We start from the raw sequence: 18,549 nt of genomic DNA on the forward strand, positions 1-18,549 counted from the left end.
AAAGTTGTGGGGTTCAGTAATAATACATTACTATGCTAGAAAACTATGCCTTGCTTCATTACTGAATCAAATGTCCTTTGGAAAAAAGGTGTTTTAAAGATGTATAGGCCATATATTTTATACTAAGATAATCATTCAGTGTGTTGTTTAAGTAAATAAGCTAGTTTAAATAAGCTCATAATGAGTTTTTAATTTATAGAGAAATGAATCAGGGCAAAGAGAGGTGCAGAGTCTTAAAAGAATTTGCCTTGTATAATAATTGAAGAATCACTTGAGTAAAATCCCTACTGATCTAGCTTTTGTTGGACGAAAGAATGCAATTACATTAAAAATTAATACTTCAGTGTAATATGAAACCAATGCTGCCTGAATTATTATGTGCCAAATTAGGTTGCTGTAAACAATAACAAAATGGGTGACTGTGCAGATGGAAGCGTGGAGTTATTTAAACTTGCAGTGGCTTGTTTAATGAGATGCAGTGAGAGCAGAAAATGTTTAATTTAGTAACGGGTGACCTGAATCACTCTGTCCTACAGAATGATAGGCTTTGGATTAATTTTCAGTTAAAACAAAATAACTGAATAACAACTCCTATTAATATATAATGTAGACTATTTCATATTATTCTGTTCTTAGAGAAATGGCAGCTTTCAGTGGGGTTATTAAGGTTTCTATGTGAAACATGGCCAACCAAATTAGGTCTTTGTTAGTTTTATTTATTTTTTTTCCCCCTTAGAGACTCTGAGGATACTTTGTGTTTCTTTCTGGTTGGATTCCATTAAGATCACAATCTAATAGACACCTTGAAGGAAATCTTATTTTGGTATTTGTCTGGAATATTATTGTGTAGGGCTGGTCTGCTGTCTGGTTTAAGATGATTACATAAAAACAAGAAGGACTGATCTCATATTTAGAAAGGTCTCTGGACCCAAATATTCTTGAAACTGATTCTTGCCATTGTTTTCCATCTTTTAGAGTTAGTGCACCATCCTCACAGTTTGGGTATATGGGAAATTTCTTTCTCAGAGGGTGTGAGGTCACAGTTTATGATAATGAAATGTAGCAATTCAGGGCAGGGAGTTGAATTATTGAAGAGTCACCTTGTATCACTTTAGGGATACTCAATCTATGGTTATCCTGTGATATGGAGACACACTTCACACTTACATTCAATATTTAAAAAGAAAACAAAAAACTTTTCACTCTAGAGGGCATGGTCCTCTATGAACAATGGACATGTAGTGAACATCTGTGGTGAGAATGAGAATCTGAAAGTATCTTTTAAACTTCTTTGTAAATGTGGAGTACAGTTTATTGTTTTCATCCTCCTTCAATAGGATGTTCCTTGATAGATCTTATTCATTTGGAGTTGGTTTCCAAACTAAATAAAAAGAAAGAAACATGTACCATCTTAATGCGGTGAACATAAACGTGTCTCTGGAGTCACATTTATAAGCATTTAGTGTTAGGGACATTATTGTATTTCTTTCTCACATCTGAACTCTGTGCAGTTATAAAATTGGATTTTTTTTTAAAGATGCTTAACATCACTCATCATTAGGGAAATCAAAACCACAATGGGGTATCACTTAACACCTGTCAGAATGATTAAAGTTAACAACATAAGAAACAATAGGTGTTGGCGATGAAGTGGAAAAAAGGGGAACCCTCTTACACTGTTGGAATGAATGCAAACTGCTGTGGCACTCTGGAAAACAGTGTGGAGGTTCCTCAAAAAGTTAAAAAATAGTGGCACGTGGGTGGCTTAGTCGGTTAAGCGCTGACTTTGGTTCAGGTCATGAGCTCATGGTTCCTAAGTTTGAGCCCCACATGAGGCTCTGTGCTGACAGCTCATCACCTGGATCCTGCTTTAGATCCTGTGTCCCCCCCCCACCCCCAGCCCCACCCCTCCCTCACTCATGCTCTGTCTTTCTCAAAGAGAAAATAAACATTAAAAAAAAAAAAAGTTGAAAAATAGAACTACCCTATGACCCAGCAATTGCACTGGTAGGTATTTACCTAAAGGATACAAAAATACAGACTCAAAGGGGTACATTATACATTCACCCTGACATTTATAACTGCATTATCAACAATAGACAGACTATGGACAGACCCCAAATGTCCACCAACTGATGAATGGATAAAGAAGATGTGATATATATATATATATATATATATATATATATATATATATATAGTATATATTGTGTGTATATATATATAATATATATATTGTATATATTGTGTATATATATATATTGTGTACTCCATTGTGTGTATATATATATATATATATATATATATATATACACACACAATGGAGTATTTCTCACCCATTGAAAAGAATGAAATCTTGCCATTTGCAATGACATAGATGGAACTAGAGTGTATTATGCTAAGCGAAAGAAGTCCGTCAGGGAAATACAAATACCATATTATTTCACTCCTATGTGGAAGTCAAGAAACAAGACAGATGAACATATGGGAAGGCAGAAAAAGATGATGGCAGAATGGAAACAAACCATAAGATACTCTTAAGGATAGAAAACAAATTGAAGGTTGATGGAAGGAGGCAGGTGGGGGATGGGCTTATATGAGTGATGGGTATTCAGGAGGGCACTTGTGATGATGAGCACTGGGTGTTGTATGTAAGTGATGAATCACTCAATTCTGTCCTGGAACCAATATTATACTTTATGTTAACTAACTAGAATTTAAATAAACAGTTGAAAAAAGTGGTATTTTTAGAAAATATTGAATATTACATTCAAATTCAAAAAGCATTGTAGTTCATATGTTATAAGATACAGATGTGGAACCTTAGATCTGTTTAGTGTAAAAGGCAAAACAAAGTTCTTAATTTGCATATGCTATTTTGTAACTAACTTTGGAAATAAATGCTTTTGTATAAAAAAACAGCATAATAGTTGAAAAGAAGAAAAAGGAGTAGATTCTTGTAAGAACTTGCTAGAATATTATCTAATTCAAGTGACTAATTCTTTTATTTCAAATAAAAACAATCTTACTTTTCCCAAGAAACAACATGCTTTGTACCATATAAATCTCTATGCTTTAGTTTCCTTTTGGAAAGATAATTTTTCAAGGTTTATTCTTTCAAATGATGAGACTTTAGAATGTTACAGCTATTGAATATCTCTGAAAAATAGAAAAAAAATAACAAGCATTTATTGTTTCAAGAAACATTCCTTGGTAATTGTGGCTTTGAACAATAGAATACAGGGAGAGCTAGTCTGTGGGAGTTATTTTCTGGTTAGAAACAGTATATAGATAGATAACCTTTCCTTGAAAAGAATTCTAATATTTAGTTAAAGCTTTTTGTTTGGGTAGTAATTATTAGAGGACACTTTCTGTACTCTAAATGTTCTACAAATGCTCATATTAACCAGACCTTGCGATTTAGAATTAGTAGGCTTTAGTTCAAATCCTGGCTCCTGTATCCCTGGCTCTTTTATTTCTTAGATACTAGACCTTTTGCTTATATTTCCTGAGCCTCATTTTCCTCACTTGTAAACTTGTGTTTATAATTCATAACTTCCAAGTTTTTATTAGGGTAAAATGACTTATATGTAAACGTTTTGTTAATTATACACTACAATATCATTATTATATGTCATAGACTCTAAAGTTCTTCCTTGTCTAGCAAGAAAGCGGGATGCAGGATTAAAAGTGAGAGATGGCTAATGTCCGGGAAAAGACAAGAGCCCCAGATAAGGGTTCTTGCCCTGTTTTTATTAGGATCAGAAGGGTTACGAACATGGTGATGGACGTGCACAAAGAGACAATGAAACTATGAACATTAACTCTTGGACGTGAGGGGAAGGGGGTCATGAAGATACTCAGGGTTAGGGGTTTGGGTTAATACAAAACAAAATCCTGGTGCTGGGCAGCCTGGTGGAAGGTTGTTTACAGCAGACAGGAGGCACCACCTCTGTTTATCTTAGCTAGCCTAGGAGGATGAGACAGATAAGACACCTGACCTCAGGCACCTTTCTCTTGTTAATCATGTCTGCTCTGGGCAGCTTCACCCCCAGCTTGGGTCTATAGCCCTATTTACCTGTTTACCTAACTTGGTCCTTCCCTCCTGGGCTCTCCTGCCCTGAATACCTAATCTTGTTTATTTCATATACCTATGTCATATATTGGGGTCTTTGCTCCCCTCTCTCTATACTGGCGCTTCTGCCCCACCTTCTCTATACTTATTTACCTAACCTTGTTTACCCAAATTTGGTGTAAGTGTCCTATGGCTTTGTAATTCTTTATGCCTATTTAACCCATTGCTGTAAGCACAGGGAATTTCTAAGCTTATTCCCCACAGTTACATATGACGCCTAAAAGTTTCTTTGTAAAGGAATCCTCTATGTTGAATCATTTTAAATGGAGAATTTCTTTGTAAAGTAAATGATTTTTACATTTCTTTCTCACCCTTCCACCGATTCTTTGTTGCACTAATTGTGTACTCTGAAATTTTTAAACACTGTGTTTAAAAGTGTGTCTATCGGGGCGCCTGGGTGGCGCAGTCGGTTAAGCGTCCGACTTCAGCCAGGTCACGATCTCACGGTCCGTGAGTTCGAGCCCCGCGTCGGGCTCTGGGCTGATGGCTCGGAGCCTGGAGCCTGTTTCTGATTCTGTGTCTCCCTCTCTCTCTGCCCCTCCCCCGTTCATACTCTGTCTCTCTCTGTCCCAAAAATAAGTAAACGTTGAAAAAAAAAAAATTAATAAAAAAAAAAAAGTGTGTCTATCAATATTGTACTTGTGACATATTTGAGAATGCATGTTAGCCCCATGGAAAAGATAGTATTCAATTTGTAGTTGTGGCTTCTTGTTTTTTTTTGTTTTGTTTTGTTTTGTTTTTTTTCCTTTGGAGAGAGAGAGGGAGAGAACAAATGGGGGAAAGGCGGAAGAGAATCGTAAGCAGGCTTGACACCCAGTGCAGAACCCAAGTTGGGGCTCCATCCCATGACCTTGGGATTATGACTTGAGCTGAAATCAAGAGTCAGACACTCAGGCGCCACCCAGGCACCCCTATTTGTATTCATTAATTATTGATATTTCCAATATTTTTTGGAAGAGAAATTAGTCTCTCAGTATTGGCCCTTGTTTTGATCACTGTGGGAAGAAAAACTTAAAACTGTATTGGTAATATGCATTTAAATTTCCTCCATGTCTTTTCATGGTGTGGTATCTCATTTCTATCTAGCACTCAGTAACATTCCATTGTCCAGATGTACCACATCTATTTTATTTACCCATTTACCTACTGAAGGTTGTTTGTAAGTTTTGGCAATTATGAATGAAGCTATTATAAGTGTTCATGTGCAGAATTTTGTGTGGACTTAAGTTTTGATCCTTTGAGGTAAATACTCAGGAATTTGGTATTTGCAATCAATTAAAACAAACTTTGAATCACAATTTAGCAAAAATATTAATCCCCAATAAAGAATGCCATTGTTTTCATTAGTATATATTACTCTATCCAATATATAGAACTCTATCTATTTATCTATCTATCGATAAAAATCTGTAGAAATGGAATACAAATGGATTGGTGGTAGTGGTTATAAAAGTCGGGGTTGTTGAGAGGAGATGGAATTGCATACAACTGGCAATTTGATCAGTCCAGAACTACTGATATTAGTTTGGAATAATAGATTAAAAATGTACAATGCCTATATCTGTGTAGGAGATCATGGGTAATTAAAAATTTTCCACTTCATGTTGAGTTACATCTGAGAGTTGCATGTATGTTTCCTGTGCAAAATTAACATTGATAAAGCGCTGAAGATTTTTTTCCAGAAACAAAATATATAAGCTAGATAAACCTTTGTATGTAACTTGAGTTTTTCTTTTTGCCTATATTAATACATTGGGCTCATCATTTATCTTCTAAAGTAGTGTTGAGTAAACTAACAGTATACCTGAGGATTAAAGTAGCACGTTGTGTACGATATTAGATAACGAAATGTCCTGTTTCAGGGGTGTTGTTGGTCCATGAAATAGCATTTTTGTGTTCATTTCTGTTTACCAGATCAGATATTCATAGGTGAAAACAAAAGTATTCTGTATTTGTTATGGTCCATATTTGTAAGCTTTCCCTTTTGCAGATTTGCATATATTCAGAAACTTTGGGGATTATTTTAGAATGCTTAGGACCATCCACTTGACTTTGAGGTGAACAAAACCAAACAAAACAAAGGCAAACAGATTTCTGCTCAAATGAAAACTAGTTAACTTGTTTTTCTCTACCATTCATAGGCATCAAAGCAAACTTTTCAAACCCATTATCACTCAGAAATCTCTTCCAATGAGGCTATTTTGGGGAAAAAAATGCTTAGCTGAAATCAGAGGTAATTTGATGCATGTCTTCTGTGTTTTAGTGAAATGGTTCTAAATGGCCTTGAAATCTGTGCAGTTAGATAATTTCTGAAGATATTTTGTTTAGTACTTCAGTGTTTTGCACAGCATTGATGTAGTTGCTGTTATTTAAAAATCAATATATTTTACCTAAGAATGTTGATTTCTGGTTTTTCTTAAGTGTTAGATCAGGCCATTCTGTACCCACAGCTCTGCCTGGTAGTGGTTTTATGGGGCTGGGTTAACATTCTCCTCCTTGGTTCACCAAAGACCCCACTGGGACTGTTCACTTACTGACCACAAGTAGTTTTTTGTGCGATCTTTCTGAAACACAAACTTGAGATTGCCCTGATTAAAGCACTTTGAGGTTTAAGGGATTCTCTCTTCAGGTCTCTGATGTTGCTTTTCATGCCCTTGACCTTGACTTTCTCTCAAGGGCATTTTTATCTGGCATTGGCCCACAGGCAAATGGAATCACCTCTAACTTTCTCTTACCTGTGAACCTTATATGTTCTGTTGTGTGGAGTGTGCCCCACCCTGTTCATCTGGCTTCCAGCTCCTCCTCTTCCCCCAGGCAGCCAGCCCTCTTTGCCCACTCTGCCTCGAGCAGCATGCCTACCCTGCTGGCTGAGAGCTCCTTGAGATTGGGCAGGGTCATCTTTTCTCCACTTGCTGCACCTGTGAGTATTCTTTTAATAAATGGTTCTTAAGGTTTTTTTGGGGGTGTCATTTGCCTGATATAATTCTCTCATAGCATTGAAATTTAGGTAGTTTACATTTTGAGAAATGTTTAATTTTTGTGGAGGAGTGACAGATTTCCCTCCACCACCCCCCAGCCTCCCAATAGATATTCTAAGCACCTTTATCACATAACATTTTATTGGATTACAATGAGTTTCTTATCTTTGACATTCTCTTTCTACTTAAAAAAAATTTTCTTTTGTTGTTTATTTATTTTTGAGAGAGAGAGAGCACAAGCGGGGAAGGGGCTATTTTTTTTAACTATATTTTCTACTTAAGGTAAAATTGGAAATATTTTTAGAAATTAGAGAAAGCCTAGAAAGTATTAATAAAATCTGTGAATGTTTTGTAACTCTTATCATATCATTTCTACTTTTAAAGGAAACATTTTATATAGACAAAAATAAATTAATAATGACATTGTCGATCTTGGGACTTAGTAAATTTTAAAGTGTAGTTTTCCAGCAAGACTCTCTGTTTTAGCATGAAATGCAATAGGAAGCACCATTTTCTAATGCTTGGGGCTAAAAAACCAAATTCATGCATCTGAAACAATATCAAAAGATATCTCTGAATAATTATCTGCATATTGTGCCAATGTTACTAATCTTAAATAGATTCTTCACAGGTTCTCAAAAATAGAATTTTAATTTAAATACTCAAAAAGCAGTTTAGTGTTAGCTTCAATCCTAATGCAACATTGGAGCCACATGTTATTCATAGGTAGCTGGTGTTCTTTTCCTTTCCTACCTTCCATCCCCAATTATTCCCTGTTCCCTTTCCCTTTTCCATTGGTGATGTCCACTAATTTAAAAAAAATTTTTAATGTATTTTTGAGAGAAAGAGAGATAGAGAGTGAGGGGGGAGGGGCAGAGAGAGACGGAGACACAGAATCCAAAGCAGGCTCCAGGCTCTGAGCTGTCAGCACAGAGCCTGATGTGCACTTGAATTCATGAACTGCGAGATCGTGACCTGACCTGAAGTCGGATGCTCAACCGACTGAGCCACCCAGGCACCCCGTGATGTCCACTATCTAACTCTTTTCTAATCATATGACAGCTACTTAAAATACTCTTATGACAATATTTATAGTGCTTGTTCATCTGCTATAATACTTTGTATCTCCGGAATCAATTGGCCAGGTCCGAGTTTATAGTGCGCAGTTGAGAATTAATTCCATGGGCATAATTCTAAAAGCCCCATACACAAATATTTATAAACATTTACATGCACACACACACACACACACACACACACACACACACACACTGATTTTATTGTCCTTGTGGGTTGATGGTACCTACCTTTTGTATGTACCATCAGCTGAATAAATTGTTGCTTCATTTGATCAAACTCATTCCTAAGAGAAAGAATCTCATATGTGGGCTTTGAATAGAGAGGAACATCATTCTTCACCTTAGAATAGAGAGGAATACCACATCACTGTAAGAAGTGATGATTGGTGAGATTTTGAGAAATGCTCTCTTCTCTTGGCTAAAGTAAATGCTGTTCCTCTTTTTTGTTCATGTCAGTTTTCACAGATAGGAGAATCTTTTGTTAGAAGACAATGTACTAGATAGGCCTTCAGAGAGGTTCTCATGTTAGGGAGTAAAACTCATGAAGAAAGAGGTGACAGGGACATTACATTTTTAGATGTAAAAATGGAAGTTCAATAGAGAAAGTACCCCCCCAAATGGATGGTTTTATATCCTTAGTAGGGTGTATGGGTTTGTCTTTTACTTCTCTAAAGTTGGAAATTTTACTTCTCTAAATAGATCATGTAACTTTCTTGTCATATAGGATTGTAACCCAATACATGAAGGGCTCTCAGATCTGTTATTGTGGGAGTTACTACTCCATGCAAGAATACCAATTCGAACAACTTTGGGAGTTTACTCATGTAGTCTACATTTCTGTCAGTGTGCTTCACTTATATGGCACCTTATAACTCTGTGAGAGATTTAGATGGAGAATTACCAGTGGTAGTGAATACTGTAAGCATAGTGTTTTATAATTCACCATATTAATAAGTAACTATTTATAATCTTTAGTATATTAAATATTTCTGGAATGGTTGAATGACCAGTGAATGATGCAGTATCATGCCACATTTTTTTGCTAGGTTTTTTTTTTTTGTATTTTTTTTTAAATAGATGTTGTTTCTTCTGAATACAACTGCTACTTACATGGGATAAAATGAAGAAGCAGTTCTTTTGGTAACAGTATTTTTCACCGTCAGATGTTTGTGTCCCAAGAAAAATGCACAAAAAGGGATTTGTTTCATGACAGAAAACAATATCTTGAGGTCTCTCTTTTCTTCCCTACTAAAATATAGCATAGTAAATCTAGAAAATCAAGAAATAAAGACCAGATAATAGTTTCTAAGTGATGGAGTCATCACGGAAAGAGAGTGGTATGCCAGAGGCCAAACTTAATTAGTTGAGGAATTTTTATAAATGTACTTTTGTTTCCTTTTTGGAAAAATTTGAACATGTTCCTGTTTTTAGCCTCCCACATTTGCTGTCCTTCACGCCACAGTCATGGTCTAGTCATGCTGTAGTGTTTGGTTGAGTTGGAGGAACATTTAGAGTGGTCATCTAATATGTCTGGCAATTCAGTGAGGCACGCAGCCTTTAGAACTAAGAGGGATGGTGAAAACGCCCCCAGTAAGCTTTTCTGTGAGATGTGAATGGCTCACCAGGTGAAATACAGCCGATGCAAAAGGTACCTGAGCGATTCAGGTTAATGAATTGTGCTTTGTAGCCTGTTCGATTTTTTGGCACCCCAGTAACCGCTTTTCCCACTGTTCCTTTAACTGGTCCCCTGGATTGTGAAGTATGGCTGTGATAGCTCCCTTTTGTTTTCTTTTCTGCTCTGGAGTTGGAGCTACAAAAGGCACATTCATTTATTGTTTAGTTGAATCAGAACGACTGCAATTCCACAAACAAATTGGACTTCAGTTAGGAGTGCTTTGTCATAAATAATCTTGGAAGAGATTGGATTCTCTCCTAGCTAATACACTTCAACTGTATGTTAAAATCAGTGTCTCAAAGGGACTGATTTATTGGTGAGCTGAGTGCCCACTGAGCATCACACACTTGTCCTCACCCTGCTTTAATGCAGCCTATCTCTGCATCTCTATTTCCCTAAAGCACATTCAGCAAAAGTTTATGGTAAGGCAAACAAGTATTCTATTTTCTGAATTATTCTTTTCATTTTAGCCTCCATTTAAAAAAAAATCAGTTCTATGATGCACAACTCTTTCGGTGAATAATTCTTCATGATCTGGAAAGAAAACCTATTTCATAGGTCGATTAAGGGTGTTTTCCATGGTTGGGTCAGGTGAATCACATCTTTCACATATAATGTTAGGACATTTTAAAATTTAACAACATGGTTTTGCTAGAGGCTTCAACTACCTTAACGATACCTGCAAATGCCTCTTTCTGTTCACTGTAAAAATGTTATTTTTTGTCCCCATTAAAGTATATTTACTTCATTTTGTTTCAAGTTATTCGGTTCCATAAATCATCTGGAGACAGAAAATCCGATAGTTTTCTTCCTCAGTGGAACATATGTATATATAAAGCATGTGCGCTCTATGCATGTGTAAAGATACAACTTAAAGTCTGTTGTACATTTGGCTGCACCACTGGCACTTAGTGATAGATGCCACAGCAAGTTGCAGTTTGCTTCCTTGACTCGTAAGTGTTGGTGCGGTCAGTTGTACTAGGTTTGTTAGACTCAGTTCGTGCAACTAGGCTAGGCTGGCATTAATTTTTTAAACTTTTTTTTTGTTTGCTAGACACTTTACACATGTTATTTAACTTGAGGTAAATATTATCTCCATTTTTACAGAGGAGAAATCTAACACTTACAAGTGTTAACTGAGTTACCCTCAAATCACACAGCTAGCAACTTAAAATCAAATTTGCACATAAGTCTGTCTAGCTCTAAAGCTTCTAGACTTAATCTTTGGCTTGCATACTTACTCATTGTCTTGCATACGAATAAAGTTCTTTTTTTTTTTTAAATTTTTTTTTCAACGTTTTTATTTATTTTTGGGACAGAGAGAGACAGAGCATGAATGGGGAAGGGGCAGAGAGAGAGGGAGACACAGAATCGGAAACAGGCTCCAGGCTCCGAGCCATCAGCCCAGAGCCCGACGCGGGGCTCGAACTCACAGACCGCGAGATCGTGACCTGGCTGAAGCCGGACACTTAACCGACTGCGCCACCCAGGCGCCCCTTGAATAAAGTTCTTACAAAGCAAATCATATTTTTCGATTTGATACATGATAGAAAACAGCCATGGATGTGTTTTTCAAGTAACTTTTTTTCCCAAAGGTCTCTTTGTAACTCTGAATTACTGTCTATTTGTCTCAAATGAGGTATACCCCGAGTGACTTGGATTGTATGAACAGATGTTTTATATGGATGCCCTCTTTTTGGTAGTATCCAAAAGGATATTCAATTAAGTGCTTAGGAGAGAAGATGGAAACACAAATTTTTGCCTAACTCAAGCATAAAAAATAGGATATTTTGCCTTAAGATGTTTCAAGGAAGAATGTGTTCACAACACTAGCATTTGCCTGTGCTGGATGTGCTCAGTCTTATTGTACCCTGTGTAGGTGTATTTCAGGTGCTTCACGGTTTGCATTTTAAAAGCATTAAGTGTTCATAGCACTTCAGTGTCTCTAAGATATGGGGTCTGAATCGGCCTGGTGTCTAATGTGATGTTGATGAACACTTCACTCTAGCAGAGACTTAGAGTGAGTAGGTGTTGGAAAGAAAAAGGCAATGTTTAATTTTTCTGACATGGAACTTGGATGCTCACAGAGAAATTTAGCAAAGGTGATCGAACTGAGTACCAATATAAATAGGTCCGTAGCCCAGACCTATGAGCACTAGCCTTTATAACGCATTTGACAGCAACACAAATCTGTTAAGAGAAAGTGGAACTGTCCCTGCTATGAAATAATGGGATTGTCATAGATACACCACATTTTACAGTTTTTCTTTTAATTATCGTTTGAGAACAAAATCATTTTTTGCAGCTGGTCCTTCTTCATTTTCATTTGCCTTGACTAAATCTCATGCTTAGGGGTTTAAAACATGACATACAACAGGTGTGAATCTGTACCTAATAATTGAGTGCAGCTTCTGTCCTTGCTTTAAAAATTAACTAGGTTGTGAACATCTGTAACAATAATAAAGATAGCCTTTTTTTCTCTTACGTGTAAAATGCTTTCCAAACCATTGTTAGATTATATGTCTGAATGAAATCACAAACTTAGATAAGCGAAGTTATTAAATTACACTTTCTAGAAAAGAATAGATTTTAAAGAAATAATGAGTTTTCAGTCAGTTTAACTGGAGCTGGCAAGCAGCCATTCATTACAGCCTGGTGCGACATTGATTTTTGACAGGAAGAAATGGAAACATAGCAGTAACTATGTATCCTTAAGGAAACATTCTATAGTATTGATGTTGTTGGTTGCCTTAAGAACCACTACCAAAACTTTATTCAAATTGAATTTTGACTGTACTAATGAGGAAATCTATTCACGATCAAAGTCAAAACGTATTACTGTGAAAATAAGATGCTAATCCCAAACTATTATCTTAGCAACTATTTCTACCATTCTTCCTTAAGGACACAAAATGTTTTATTTTAGACAAGACCTCTTTTTTTTTTTTTCCAAGAAAAATTATGAAATAACACTTAATTACATTTAGTAAGAACACTTAGGCTTACTCATTGTGCAGATAGTCTATCGAAACAAAATCAGTTGATTTGGCTCATTTTTTTCCTCCTATATTTTCTCCAGTGATTACTGCTCTCAGCTGCTTGCCAAATTGATGGGACTTGGCAGTAAAAAATAAGCAGTTGAAAATGTAGGAGATTAAGTTTTCTGGATTACATAGATGATCATCAGAGATAAAGAGATTACAAAAAGTTTTATCAGGTTGACATGCTGCATCATGAATTTGTCTGTTTTCAGTCATAATCAACCAGACCTAATTTAAGAATCCTTCTTTAAGAGAGAACGTTATTTTTGTTTCCCACATTTTCATACATTTGGTGGATTCAACCAAGGAGGTGTTTATAACTCTTGTACAATTTGTCATTGTTTTGTCATTAAGTATGAGAACATTATATTTAAATTGTATTAAAAGTGTGGGGAAATTCACAGTGAAAAGTGGTACAATGTTTAATTGGCACAAAATAGGTCTCTTTGCAATTAACGCCTAGGAGGTTGAATGCTGGCTTTGAGGTCTGATCATACTGAATGCTATACCTAATAAAGTCCATTTGTGTAAGGGAAATAAATGAGGGAGGTGATTTCAGGGAAACTAGGTAGTATTTACTCACACCGGTAGCTTGGGTAGCAAATTGGCTATAGGATAATGTTGAATTTAGTGTGGATTTGAACCAGTCATTGAAGTTCCAATTGATAGGGACCTGGAATGAATCCAATTTGCATTTGAGAAAGATGTTCTGAAGTGGAATGCTCCTCTTTGGGCACAGTGACCACAAGTCTAATTCATGTTCTTCAGCTGGATGGGGGACACTGATCTTCTCTGCTCCTCCTCCACTCCAGTCACAAAAGCTACAATTATTGCAACTTTGAGAGTGTGCTACATGTATTCCCACTGAGTTTTTATTTTATTTTTTAAGGTTTATTTATTTTTGAGAGAGAGAGAGAAAGAGAGAGAGAGAGCAAGTGGGAGAGGGACAGAGAGAGATGGGAGACACAGAATCCGAAGCAGGCTGCAGGCTCTGAGCTGTCAGCACAGGGCCCGACGTGGGGCTCGAACTCATGAATGGTGAGATCATGACCTGAGCCAAAGTCAGGCACTTAACTGACTGAGCCACCCAGGTGCCCTTATTCCCATTTACTTTTAAGAACAATTCTGGAAGGTAGTTGTTACTATGTTTATTGTTACAGATGGGAATATTAAGGTTCAGAGAATTTAAGGAATGTAATCAAAATTACTCAGCTAATAAGTGAATATGTACTCAAACTAGATCTTTGATTGCAAAACATTGACTTTTCCATTCAGTGTACAATAACACAAATTACCACCCTCTCCACCAAAGTAGAATAATTTCTCTATGTAAAGTGTCTATATTGAGTCAGCGCTCAGTTCACCTTATGTCAAAACTATTTTCGCACATGGATATTTTACGTTTGAAGAAGTCTTATTACTTCAGAACCCTTCTTCTAGATCATTTGGGGTGAGGGCTTAAGAGAGAGGCAGCTGTTGGAATTCTTAGACGGACCCTGGAATTTATGTCTCTCCTGTTCTATCTGTGTCTACAAGTGTAAAATGTTTTTACACCTTTCCAGTCTTCCTGGGTTTTGTAATATGAACATTTATTGAATATTTGCTATGTATAAAGTAAAAATACATTATTTTTTAAATGAGTTTTATCATTTTACTTCAAAAAAAAAAAAAAAACACATTGACATCTCTTTCAATCAGTATGAGGCCTCAGCCCTTCCATTGCTGCCCCATGGTGTCCCTGTGCTGGGGCTCAGTTGGGGCAGGGATGGCCTATGATGTGCCAAACTCTCCTGGAACCAGGCTGCTCAGGGCCCTTGAGACTGTCTATCACAAACATGCATGAGCCCCTCTTCTATACCAGGCAAGTTCTGGGCCCTGGGGACCAGACAAAGACCAGGTCAGTGACAAGCTTCCCTCGGTCCTTGGGAAGGGTGGCAGGGACAGTCCATGGGTTACTGGATGGCAGTGGGGCCATGAACATGCAGTGGTCCATATGCAGGCACAAAGCTATTACAGACAGGATGCTGAGCAGAGGCCTCCCTGAGGCCTCACTCGGCTTGAGGTCTGAAGAGCAGGAGCAGAGGGGAAAGCTGTGGAGAGGGCAGTGCAAAGGCCCAGGGGCAGGAACTCACTTGGGATGGGGCCAGGACAGTGTGTGTATGTCTATATATAAAAGTCAACAAATCACGGAAGGAAGAAGGAAGAAAGAAATGTACTGGTTTGGGAAATTGAACTTATCAGAGACAGATTTAGCAGAGATAAGACCTGCCTTTCCAAAGTCCATCTCTGTTTTGTTGCTTTCACACCCAGCTAAGTTCTCTCCAGGTGATGGCTCTGGAGTTCACATAAAACTAAGTGATTTTTTTTCTTTCAAAAAATAAAATCCCTTCATACCCCTCCCCACCATGAGTTAATATGGTGAATTATTTATGAAAATACATGCACTTCTGTGGGATTTGTTAGCTACTATTGATGTTTGTGAACCTTTAAATGACGATACTCCCTTAATTTAAACTGTTCCTAGGATTATAGATATAAATATACTGGCAGCAATTCTGTATGCTCATCTTTCTCTAAAGTTCATAGGAAGGATAATTAATAATGTCGAAGTGTCACATGTAAATTCACGTTACCTCTCTATACTTACAAATGTGACAAAAATAGTTGTAGAAGTAGTAGACTTTTATTCATTCCACATTTGTTGGACGTTTCTTTTGTATCATGTATGATATTGAATCTCTGTGTTTGTGAAAGTGATTTTGTTTAGTAGGAGTTTTTATCTGTGAGTTTTGTTTTTTTTCCTTTTCCCAATTTCCATTTTGAATCGTCTTAGGATTCAAATTGTCTTCCTGGATAGCACTCTGAAATTGAGCAGTATTCCTCATAGAAAAAAAAATTTATACTTGACAGTGGGATCATATGATATTCTTTGAGAATTTCTCAGAGGAGTTTTTCAGTTATTTTCAACGTGTCTTCACTTATAGAACGTTTAATGAACATTATAATACATATTCATTCATAGTTTTCTGTCTTTATCTTACTGATTTACTCAGTCATCATTCATTTTCAGTTAATAAATATTTACCAAGCTTCTAACATATGTGTTGGTCTTCGTAGATAAACTAGACATGAATATTTTTTCTCATGGGGTTTGCACTGCCTTCTCTGTTGGGGAAGACAGATTAAACAAACAAACATCTAAACAATAAATAAGTTGACAGCTGGTGTAAGGAAAAGAACAGTGTATTAGGAAGGAGGCAGCAATTCATGTTAGAATGAATATGAAGGGCAGACCTCACTGGGTAAACACCTTCAGCTGGATGTCTAATGGGAGAGGAGTTGTGTGGCTTGGTAGAGACTTGGGAGTATGCCTGTGTAAGTAAATTGAGGAGGGAAAGAGCTAGACTTTTCTGAAGGATCAAAGAAGACATGTGTAGCCCTTAAGAGTGAAGCCTAAAGTTGTGCCGGATTGCGTTTGCAATTTGGCGATTTCCATTTCCACATACGAAGTGCGTTGCCCAAACATTAATGCACTGATTTCAGTAGCCGCAAATATATGATGGCATAAATATCGGAATGTTTTACTTTAACCGTTTGAAGATGGAGACATCAGTATTACACTTGTCAGTTTTTAAATACTTGCAGAGGAGGACAGTGCTGATAGCACATCTGAACAATTCTTGGTCTCAGTGTTATGAATGTTTTCTTCTTTCATATGTGCATACACACACACACACCATTCACTTCTTTAGCCATTGTTCTTTAAAGAAATCTTACTTCTATTATTTATTAAAGTGTTTTGAGAGACACTATTAAAACCAACAGTAGTTTCTATTAAAGTTTGTATTTATATGCTATATACTCTTAAAAAACAAGATGGAGTCACTTTCCACTTTTCATTTGTTGAGTTGTCTTGCAAATGAAAACCCATAGTCGTTTTCAAGATCATAGTCTTAATTTGCCAAAGTGAAACAAAACACACATTTATGTATGGGTTGATGTGTGTGTACACAAGTCTGGTTGCTTTAGGGAGCAGTGGGGATGGTGTGATCCTTGAACTAATGATGTGAATTGAATATTTTAGCTTAAATGAACTACTAGAAGTGAGCATATTTGTCATTTGTGACAAGTGATTCCTTTTGTATTTCATTTTCCAAAGCTGTTACTTTATAATTATATTTATTATTATTGTAGCAGATCCTGGATGCATTCCTTTGCGAAGCTAATTCCTCTGAAACTCAGCAGCGTGGTCCTAAGTGTTTTCTTGAGAATGTTTTGTTCCTCAAGACAACTTGAAATTCTTTGTTGCTTGAATGTTTTAGTGGTTTCTCAAGTTTTCTCCATTTGTCTCAAAAGTAACACTGATGATAATGAAAGAAGTTAAATATTACTGACGGTATAAAAGACCAGATATATTGGGCATCTGACTTTGGCTCAGGTCATGATCTCACAGTTCATGAGTTCGAGCTCCACATCAGACTCTTTGCTGACAGCTCAGAGCCTGGAGCCCGCTTTGGATTCTGTGTCTCCCTCTCTCTTTCTGCCCCTCCCCGCTCATGCTCTGTCTCTCTCTCTCTCTCTCTCTCAAAAATAAATAAACATTAAATTTTTTCTTTAAAGGATATGTTTCTGGGTCATGCTAATGTTTGCACCTTAATTAATTATTTCATTGTTTTAAACCAAAGGAATACATAATCCACAAAAATATTAGGAGTTGAGCTTAGGCCCAAAATAAACATTTCATAGCTTTTTCTCAGTTTACATATCTCAGGCACCATTTTAGGTTAGAGATATTCTCTTTAAAAATGGTACTTCTGCTATCCTGCTATACTCTGACTGCTATGCCAGGTTTCTCTTCTGAGCTCCAGTTATACCTCTGATTATCTACCTGACCTTCTCACTTGGATATGTCACAGCCACCTCAAATCCAACATGCTCCAGAATGAACCAGATTCTCTTCCATTGTTTTCTGTCCCAGTGAAAGATATCACAACACATCCAATGGAAGAAGCACCATGTCTCAAATTTATCCTAGAAACCTCTTGCTACCCCATTCTCATATTTCTTCTACCACAAAGTTCTTTCATCTGATTTTCATCCACGACTATCCATGTCTAGTGACAGCATCTTTATCCAGGACTACTGCTGTCATCGATTTCCCTGTCTCTCCTCATCCCATCCACTCAGTGTCACATAACCTTTTGCCTCACTGCATTCAAAGAGATCTTCTGAAAATTTAAATTTATCATCACATGAAAAGCCTTCCTTGTCTTCATCGATCTTAAGGTGAAGACCAAAACTATTAGTGTGATCTAAATGCCCTTACAAAGTCTGTTCCCTGCCTACCTCTCCAGGGTCATACCCTGCCCCTCTCTCTGCATTTTCATGTAATGTTTGAAATAAAATAATACATGCAAAGAAACCTGTAAGCTGTAAAGAACAGTAAAAAACTGAACGGCCATGAATCTACGCCCCATCTTAGGAATCACTACATCTCCATATTTATGTGCTTCCTCACTGTCTTACTCTTCCATCTGCTTGACAAGACAGAGCCATTATCCTGAAGGTTGTGTTTTTACATATCTTTGCTCTAAAAAAAAAAAAAATAGAAAAATAGTATTATCAGAGAGAGACAGAGACA

General features: G+C 36.8%; 1 protein-coding gene across 1 annotated transcript in view; it reads left to right on the forward strand.

Moving 5' to 3' along the window:
• Positions 1-18,549, forward strand: part of IMMP2L (inner mitochondrial membrane peptidase subunit 2) — a 905,116-nt gene that overhangs the window by 302,272 nt on the left and 584,295 nt on the right. The gene's annotated exons all lie outside the window — the stretch shown is intronic.

Source organism: Puma concolor, chromosome A2, assembly GCF_028749965.1.
Source record: "Puma concolor isolate L17-30 chromosome A2, mPumCon1.1.hap2, whole genome shotgun sequence".
Lineage (NCBI taxonomy): Eukaryota > Metazoa > Chordata > Mammalia > Carnivora > Felidae > Puma > Puma concolor.